Below are 9,554 nucleotides of genomic sequence, written 5' to 3' on the forward strand. Positions count from 1 at the left end.
TAAATGAGTTTAACATTTTGATTGTAGTCGTAGTCTGGTGTTATCACTCCTGCTGTCAGAAGCACAATGATGTGACTTTTCATAGGGTGGATGGCCTAAGCACTTGGCTTCATTTGGGTAACTGTCTCTGACCTTTGTTGTTTGTTTGGTTGTCGATGTTGTTATTCTGTTAGTGTCTTGGATGGTTTTTGACTTTTTGGGTTGGATGGTTCCTCACATTTTTCATTTCACATTTGACATATCTTTTTAAAGAATCAGAACAATCTTTGTCTCTTTTATTGAATATCTTTGCCTGTCTACCTTGAAGCGGCCAACATTCCTACTCTCCTACTCTCTATCTCCTTCCCTCCCTGCCTCCCCCCAAACCTCTCCTCCTCCCTCCCCCTTCCGTCTTCATCTCTCTCTAACCTTTCCCCGCCTCTCCCCCTGGTTGCAGTCGGGTCCTCCACTGGGAGAGGGTTCCCGTACAGGAACTACAACTACAGAACTTTCCCAGAAACACCCCAATCGATACCTCTCACTTTTTTCTCTCTCTCACTTGACGTGGGCCCAGAGAGAGAACCACAGCGTTTGCTTCCAGCGTGGGGAGGGTTATTGATAGGGTCAGCCTCACCAATCCCTTACAAGAGACACAGGGACTGGATGTGTTGGTCCATCACTCCCATTTTTATAGTTTACTGAGCTGCATCGGATATCTATTAGCTCGGATGTGTGTAAGGGAGCAATTCCAGAATATAACGATTGGGGCTCTGTGGTCTGGTTGTCAGAAGTGTGATCTTTACTGACCATGTCTTCAAGGAGAAAGCTTCAGGAATGTATCCTTTACATATTGTGCGGGGACAGACGTAATAGAATAGACACCTCACATGCACGCAAATGCGGATGTGCACACACACGCTGGAAAATACAAACACACACTCGAAGTTTCCTATTTAAGGCAGGCTGGTCATGCATACATTACAAGTCCTTGAAGCAAGTTTGCTGATGTTGCAGATATTGTCAAGCCCACCTCTGTAGTACTTCTGCTGCCCCCCCCCCCCCCCAAAGTCATATCATTTAGACCCCCCCCTTAAACTGAGAATCTACTGTAATTCAATGAAAATGTTTTCTCCCTTTTCGAGTATTTAGCTTCACGATTTCATGATATGTCATCAATGTTCCGCCTGCCAAATTTCCAGCAGTGAGCTTTTCAGTGTCAGTCATGATTTCCTGTTCAGCAGGTATTCATGTTTGCGTCATGTCACTCTATTAGGCTATACTGTCACTCTCTGACACCCTCCCAACAAAATCTGCCTCTCCCGATGCAGAATGCTAACATCAGACGTAATCTACAGCCGTGCTAAAGCTGAGAAAAACATCTCATGGGATGAAAATACAGAAGAAATCTATAGGGAGTCAGTCGCTTTTTCCTTTTCCGGCCGCCTCTTCAAGTTCAAACGCAAAAAAAAACAGACACAACAACAGACTAGCTCTCCTCTCCCCCTCCTTTTCCCCCCTCTCCTCTCGCAATGTTACTGTTGTCACGGCAACGCCTGGCGGAGCGAGGAAGGCAGCTGAGAAGTGGCAGGAGATATAGAGGAGGGGCGGCAGGCGCGGCCCTGGTCCCGTCTGGGGCCCGGGCCCCTTCATTAGGTATCAACACAGGCACTGACAGGGGAGATAATGGCCAATAACAGCGTATTATGTCGGGGGAGTAAATGAAAAGTCTCCTGGGAAAGAGCAGAGCGGCGGGTCCGGGGTGTGTATGTGTACGTGTGTGTGTGTGATGGTGGAGGGGGGTGGGGCTGTCATTCAGGGAGTTATGCCCCCTGCACATGGGGAGGAGGAGTGGATGGGGGCTGGGGGCTGGCGGAGGATGCAGACAGGAAGTGTGCAGGGGAGGACCTCTCTCTGTGTCTGTCCTGGATTTGTTGGATGAGTGAGGGAGGGAGGGAGGGGGGGGGGAGTTCTCTCTGGTCCGTCTACGCCTGCCGGTCTCATGTTTACCTGTGAATGTAGAGACAGACTGGATGTCTCAGGGAGGACTTATATTTGGAGAGGGTTGCATTGACTTTATATTAGCCATTAAATCATTCATTGAGTATCTGGCAGTTTTAAGACCTTGTGGTGGAGTTTATGGGGACTATCTGTGTAAGAGAAGACAATAAATCAGTACATTTGACAAATCTTTTTTTGTTTCATATACATACACAAGGAAATGGGGTTTGCTGGTTGGTTGCATTTGTCAAATTTTTACAGAACAAATGTTACGTTTTCACACTATGCATAATCCAATACTTTCAAATAACCCACCAAACAATTACACAATTTTGCCTACACATTTTTGCCTACATGAAATAACCTTTTTTCGGGGGTAGTCCATGACAGCCTGCCATAAACACTGTCAGCAAACAATGTCTTTGCAGACAGCGCAGCCATGTGTACTGCACTGTGCATTTTCTTCAAAACAATCATGTTCCTTCTGCTGGCATAACAGTTAAATACACCGTTGATTTTCAGTCGAGTCCTCGGATCACCCTCTCCATACGGCTCCTTCCTGGTAAGGTCATTAGATGCAGCCGCCAGATCGCCATTGCCCTCTTGTTGTTCATCTTCTTCTTCACTGTTCCTTTGAAATCAAAATGGCCGCCTCTCATCCCACCCCCCTCCACACACAGACACAACACCCCAGCCAATAAGGATGTAGCTTACATCAACTCCCCCACCCTCTCCCTCCTCTGGCTTACTCTTCTTAAATCCCCCCCCCCCCCCAACATCCCTCCACCACCCCCCACCCCCCAATCCCCCGCCGTTAGTTTTCCGCATAGTCGTTTCGTTTCGACATCCCCGACGCTCTATTGGTCAAGCCCGGTAACAAATGGAAATCCGTCGGAGTGCTGAAATTACTGATGGTTATCTCGCTTCCGTCTCATTGGACCATTCCCACTCCCGTCGCTTCCTCTCTCTCTCTCTCTCTCTCTGTCTCTCTCTCTCTCTCTTCCATCTCTCCTCTGTCTCCCCACGCTCGCTCTCTGGCTTTCCACTCCCTCGTATTTTTTAAATGACTCCCAACCCTCTCCCCCTCTCATCCCTCTCCCCCTCTCATCCCTCTTCCCCCTCCCCCACCCCCCTACCAAAATGATTGTCTTCTACCCACGTCATTGGAACAGATGAGAGGGAGAGGGACCCATCTCTACCCCCACCCCCCCACCCCCTGCCCCCCCCCCCCCCCCCCCACCCCCAACTCTCCACACACACAAACACCACACACACACACATTGTACCCACCCTCCTTTGATACCATGGTTGTTTCACTCCTCTTTCCATGATTTTTTTTTTCCTGCTCTGCCTACTTTCCGGAGGATTACATGGCCCCTGCCGCTCCCCATTATAGTAAATTACTGAGGAGCAGGCTGGCCCTCTCTAGTCTGGGAGACGTGTCACAATAAGTCTCTCGCTGCAGCCTCAACACATAGCCGGATGACACCCAGACAGAGAGGGAGGGAGCGAGCGAGGTAGGGAGGGAGGGAGAGAGAGGGAAAGGACTGGGACAGAAACAGGAACATTGAAAAGGGAAGAGAGAAAGACAGAGACAGACACAGCGAGGCACTGATCATGATAGAGTGGGTGAAAAGACGAGAGAGAGAGAGAGAGAGAGAGAGAGAGAGAGGGGGAGAGAGAGAGAGAGAGAGAGCTGGTGTGAGATGGACTGAGAATGAGAGTGAGAAGGATAGGGAGATGGGAGATGGAGAAAGAGAGCTAGAGGGATATCGAGATTGGCGCAGAGAGGCAGAGCGAGCTAAAGACAGATACATGGAGTCCAACAAACATTTGGTTGTCTCTTCCGTGGAAAGATTGTCATGAAAGGAATTGGTTTTCTTTGTGTTCATCACTTTTTAAAAGTAGACCTTTTCCTGTCAGCCTAAATCAATTACATACCTGCTCTCATATTGTTTTGGCTCATTTTGATCAGCAGGAACATTTTGACACACATACCAGACACACGCACACACATTCTACAATCATATTATCAATGTTCCTTACTACTAAGACTGAAAACTCCAGAACGATCTCATCCAGCTCAGTTCTGTGTATGGGGCCTCTTCACACCTGGCATCAACAGGTCGGGTGATCCCATCACAAGTGGACAGCTCTCTCCGTACGTCACTTCACACCTGTCACTAGAATACATCACCCCATGGCTCTCAAGTGGCCACCTGTGATCACACCTCAGTTGGCCACTTTACATGAAAATACAAATATACATCATTTCCTGTTTGCAAGGACCAAAGGCGTTCTTGACTGGAACGGTCTTGAAGCAGCGATGCGCTCCCCGTGGCTAGTCTGCCGGGGAATTCAATGAAGAAATCTAAACAACACAGACTGGAAGTGGATTCCAATCCCCATACAACCATACCAATATGCCATTCAATGATTGAGTGTGTCCCAATTCATATTATATCAAATGCAGTATGCCAAAAGTACCAGGAAGTCCTGTTGCATCCGGTTGCATTTGGCAGAATGCAAGCCGACATTACAGAGTGACAACAGCAGAGCTCTCCTGGATGTGCTCTAACAGCATGTGTCTGCTCAGTTTAAGGTCTTTTTGGATATCAAATATATCATATATATAATATATACATATATATATACATAGGACTATGTTATATAAAAACAGAAACACATTGTCACATCCTCTCTTAGTCGTCGTCCCCGACCAAACCCCTTCCTCCTTCCTTTCCTGCACCTGAGCCGTACCTGTAATTGAAAAATATGAGGGGAGGAGAGTTAATGGAATACAACTAATGCCAGAGATCAAAAAGAAGCTGGCAAATTCAAATTAGCTGGGTATGAAATTGCTTCCAGTGGGATTGGCGAACGCAACACGCCCCCCCCACCGAAACAGTCTCCCACAGCCCTTGTATTGTATAAAAAAAATAATAATCTGAATAACAATTTGCGTTTTCGGGTAGGGGCGGGGGCAGGATGAGAGAGTGTGGAAGAGGGTGGTTAAATGGATAATCCCTGTTGCCTCCCTGCTTCCTTAGACGAGAACCTGAGGAGATTCTCCCTCTGAGTGAAACTCACCACCTCCCTCACCCGTCTGCTGTTGGACAGGGGAGGGGGTGCTTGTGCTGGTGTTGTAGGACACCACTGGTGGTGGTGTCACAAGGGCGATTTCAAATGTACGAGCCCCTACGTGATTTTTCCTCATCGACTCACCCTCTCATCCCTGCTGTGCATGTTTGGTCCTCATCCTCTCCCTTCTCTCTTTATTTACCGTTCTCTCTCTTCTCCCTCTCCGGTGTCTACTCTCTTACCCTCCGTCTCGCTCCCCCTGAATGTTTAACTAATTTATTCTTAGAGCTCAGTGAGTAACTCCCTCTGCCTTTGATTAACAATAGCAAGGAGCAGATGAATAATTCCTTCCTTTGCTAAGCAATCTGTTACCGTGTAAGGTGGCCTTGTCAGGTGACGGGGGGGAGGGGGGGGGGGGGGGCTGTATTGGGTTTGTTCTGTTGAATATGTATGGGGAGAAGGGATGGTTGCTTTCTCTCTTTTCTCTCTCTTGGGCCAGAACCCCCTGCACACACACACCTCTTCAGATGAGTGTGTGTAAAGTGTGTGTTACAGTAACAGTGTGTGTGTGTGTCTGTGTGCATATGTGTACAGTAGAATGGGAATGTGTAATTATGAAGCCTATGACTTTGTCATCCATTTGTCACCTTTTCACCTGAGAGACTGAAATAACACAATTGTCCATTGATTTACACATACATACAAACATACACACACACACAAATTGCTCTCTAAAATGCATCACCAGGAAAGGCTACTTTTGTCAAGAACATGATGAATGTGATGCTCATTGTGATCTGCTTGGGTGTTTTCTTAGACAGGCTATTTTTGTAGTAATTTTAGTAGTAGTAGTTTGATGCAGATTGGAAAACAAATGGTGTAAATGTTGTGCTCTTAGCTCCATAACTATTGTAACACACCATTGAATGCTTGGAACATGAACCTGATACTGTGAGACAGAAACAAAACAAATGAACTGGCTTAATTTTAAAAACACCTTTGGAACAACATTTTGTACAAGAGGGTCTGTTTCTGTACAAAATATATCTGTTCAAAATTTGACACCACCCCCTCCACACACTCACACACACACACACACACACACACACACACACACACACACACACACACACACACACACACACACACACACACACACACACACACGCACGCACACAGCTAAAAGTCATCATGGGAAAAGTCCTTTTAAAGTATCCCCTGATTTATAGTGTTCACCTTTCTCGACCTCCTGCTATAAATAAAGCACTCTGGTGAACGGTAAAACTATTTACAATGGATGGGCTGGAGAGAGGGAGAGACGAGGCACACACACACACACACACTTACACAAGTATGCACATGTACTGTACTGTACGCACACACAGCTTAGGTTAAAACCAAGTTTCCCTCTCACCGCACCGACAGAACAGACAGCGTTTTTGGAGCGAGGACCACATGACTCACCCCTGACTCAGCTTCAGACGGAGAAGAACCCACAGAACACGGCGGAAATCTTCACCTCACTTTATTATTCATGAGCAATGCCTTATTCTATCATCACAGACTCACTTTTCAACTAAAACCATTATCCCGGTGTCACTGAGGCCTGTCATTTCATTAATGTTTTCTATGAAACAATCTATAGTGTTCATTAATCAGAGCTATTCCAGTCATTTATCACAGCAATACAGTATACCTGTCCCAACACTTAGTGGACTTCCAGAACAGCAATTTGGTATGAGATTTATGATGTTTATTGCTAATCTACATAAATCCTGTGCCGTCTAATTTTGGGTCCTTCTGATTTAATACATTGTTGAGGAAATAACTTACTTTGCCCAGAGAAACTTATCTGGTTTTACTTCTTTTTTTTTTACTTTAAAAAAACTTCCCTTTAGAACATCAACTTACACCTTTACCCTGTACTGTGTCTCTTTGTGCAGCAACTTATGAAATAACCTAACACTGACCATTTTTACTTTAGGTATCGCTGTTTAATAAATAACCTTGATTCAATGTGTTGCCAAAGATGGTCATAAGTTTCAATCCTGCTGCCATTGGCACATGTTTAATGCTTTCAACTTTGTAGTTGACATGTAATTTTGTGTTTATACCTTTAAAGACTTTTATCCATCAACGCTCGCCAATTGAAGTTCACAATAACTGAAACTTCGAGTGTACTTTTCTCAATCATACTTAAAGAGTTTGGGTGAAAGTAAGACAGTTCCTTAGTTTACCCAAACCCCTTTGTAGAGGGTGATGAAAAGAAAGACGGAATTTCCATCACTCTGTCACCAGTGTGCAGTTCTTTCTCTCTCGCCGTCCAAAAAACCTGACGAGATTTAGCGAGGGTTGTAACTGTTCCTTCCTCTGTCTCTCCTGCTCGGACACTTTTATGGATGAACCCCCCCCCCGCATGACTTATCCACCCTCGTCCCTCATTCCGGATGGGTGTGAAAGGAGAAGCTTGTGGGGATGGTTCAAATCATTACCAGCAGATAAGAATCCCATCTGTCCCACTCCATACGGTGTCAGTCATAAAGATATTCCGTGGATCGTGGAGTCATTGCCGCTTCGTATTTCAGACGCAATTGCTTATTGACTCAGGCTACGTAGCAACTGCAGTCAAAATGTCTCAAATGGGTCCTGTGGTTGTCCGTGGGTGTGCAGGTGCGAGACCAGAAATGGGTGTTCGGCCCTTGTTTGTTGTTTGCAGAGGGAAAAATAGATTTGGAACACAGCGACCAGGATCAGTGCGAAACAAGTTGCTTTCTCGGACAGATTTATTCCCACTTAGAAACACTCTCAGCAATATCAGTATTCAATAAAGGCAGTCTCCCGCTCTCCTGTGTCTGTGTATCTCCGTATGGCTGAGGAAGCCTGTGTCTCCCCTGGAGTTTTTCATTAGCCGTGCACTCTGATAAGGTGTGTTTAACCAGCGAGTAGAGAGAAGCAGGTGGGCTTCAGGTCGCCTCAGGGAAGGAGGGACGTCGGGAGCAGGACAGAAGTTTCAACAGTCGATTTCTGAGGTGGATTAAGGGGTAATTGCAAAATAATGTAACTTTCAAAGAAAGTAAGTGTTTCCTATTTGTAATTCTTCAAGCCAACTGGTGTATATATACTGTGTGTATACATATATCTTCTCTGTATGTTGTAGAATGTAATCAAACGTTTTGCCTATCTGTCTCTCTTTTGCTCTTTGCGACCTCAATTTTCACAGAAGTTGGTGTGTTCTTCCCAACTCAAACACACACACATAGTAAGACAGAATATATACATGAAGTGAGTTACGTTGCTCAAGAACTTTTGAACACTGATGAGTTAAGAGATGCACAGAATAGACTGTGTGGGGTCTTTGGCAAAACAATGCGTAGCTTGAGTTGTTAATTGATCACCATTTCTTTGAGGAGAAACACTCGTGGAGGGTCCAGTTACCTTGGATGTCAGGGTGTTGTGTTGAACTGAGATAAGATTGGCGGGGGTCAGATGGCTGAGCGGTGAGGGAGTCGGGCTATTAATCAGTAGGTTGCCGGTTCGATTCCAGGGCGTGAAAATGACGTTGTGTCCTTCACCCTACTTGCCTCGGGTGGAATGTCCCTGTACTTACTGTAAGTCGCTCTGGATAAGACACAATGTGTGCTTCATGTTTTGGCTACTCGCAATGGTTTTTTGCTATCTTGTTGTTATGATCAGTGACCTATGCACTTTGTAAAGCTCTCTCTTGGAAGTCGCTTTGGATAAAAGCATCTGCTAAATGAATAAATGTAAATGTAAATGTAAATAAGAGCGTCTGCTAGATGATTAAATGTAAATGTAAGATGTTCAGATCTATTTTAGGGCAGAGCTCTTGTCCCTTAAGAGTTTAAGTTGCTCCTGGCTCGCTAGACACAATATCTTCTTCAGGGAGTCAGGTGGGCTGAGCGGTGAGGGAATCGGGCTAGTAATCCGAAGGTTGCCAGTTCGATTCCCGGTCATGCAAACTGATGTTGTGTCCTTGGGCAAGGCACTTTCACCCTACTTGCCTCGGGGGAATGTCCCTGTACTTACTGTAAGTCGCTCTGGATAAGAGCGTCTGTTAAATGACTAAATGTAAATGGCTAGGACAGTGCACCATCCTCTAAACGCAACATCCTGAGACAAAGTGTGTTCTTATCTGACACACCGTTAATGAGGTGACTGACTAGCTAGGATGAGGGTTGTTCTCTATAATGCAACAGTGATCTCAATCATCGACACTTCATATGAATTCAAACCAATGTCCAATCTTCCCTTTCCAAACGTATACAGATGTAACATGATAGCTCTACGGATTTCTAGTCGTCCATGTGGAGAGACAAGTACAGTACGGTATTTATGTCTTTGCATACATGAATATGAAAATGTGCAAAATAAAGGGAGCGTGGGATGAGGTCTTTTTGAGGAAATGATGCCTGAAGACGCGCCATTCAGAGGATGAAAGCGGCGGCCATTTTGTGGCCATTGAAGACCCTAATGCG

This window comes from Osmerus mordax, chromosome 9, assembly GCF_038355195.1.
Source record: "Osmerus mordax isolate fOsmMor3 chromosome 9, fOsmMor3.pri, whole genome shotgun sequence".
Classification (NCBI taxonomy): Eukaryota; Metazoa; Chordata; class Actinopteri; order Osmeriformes; family Osmeridae; genus Osmerus; species Osmerus mordax.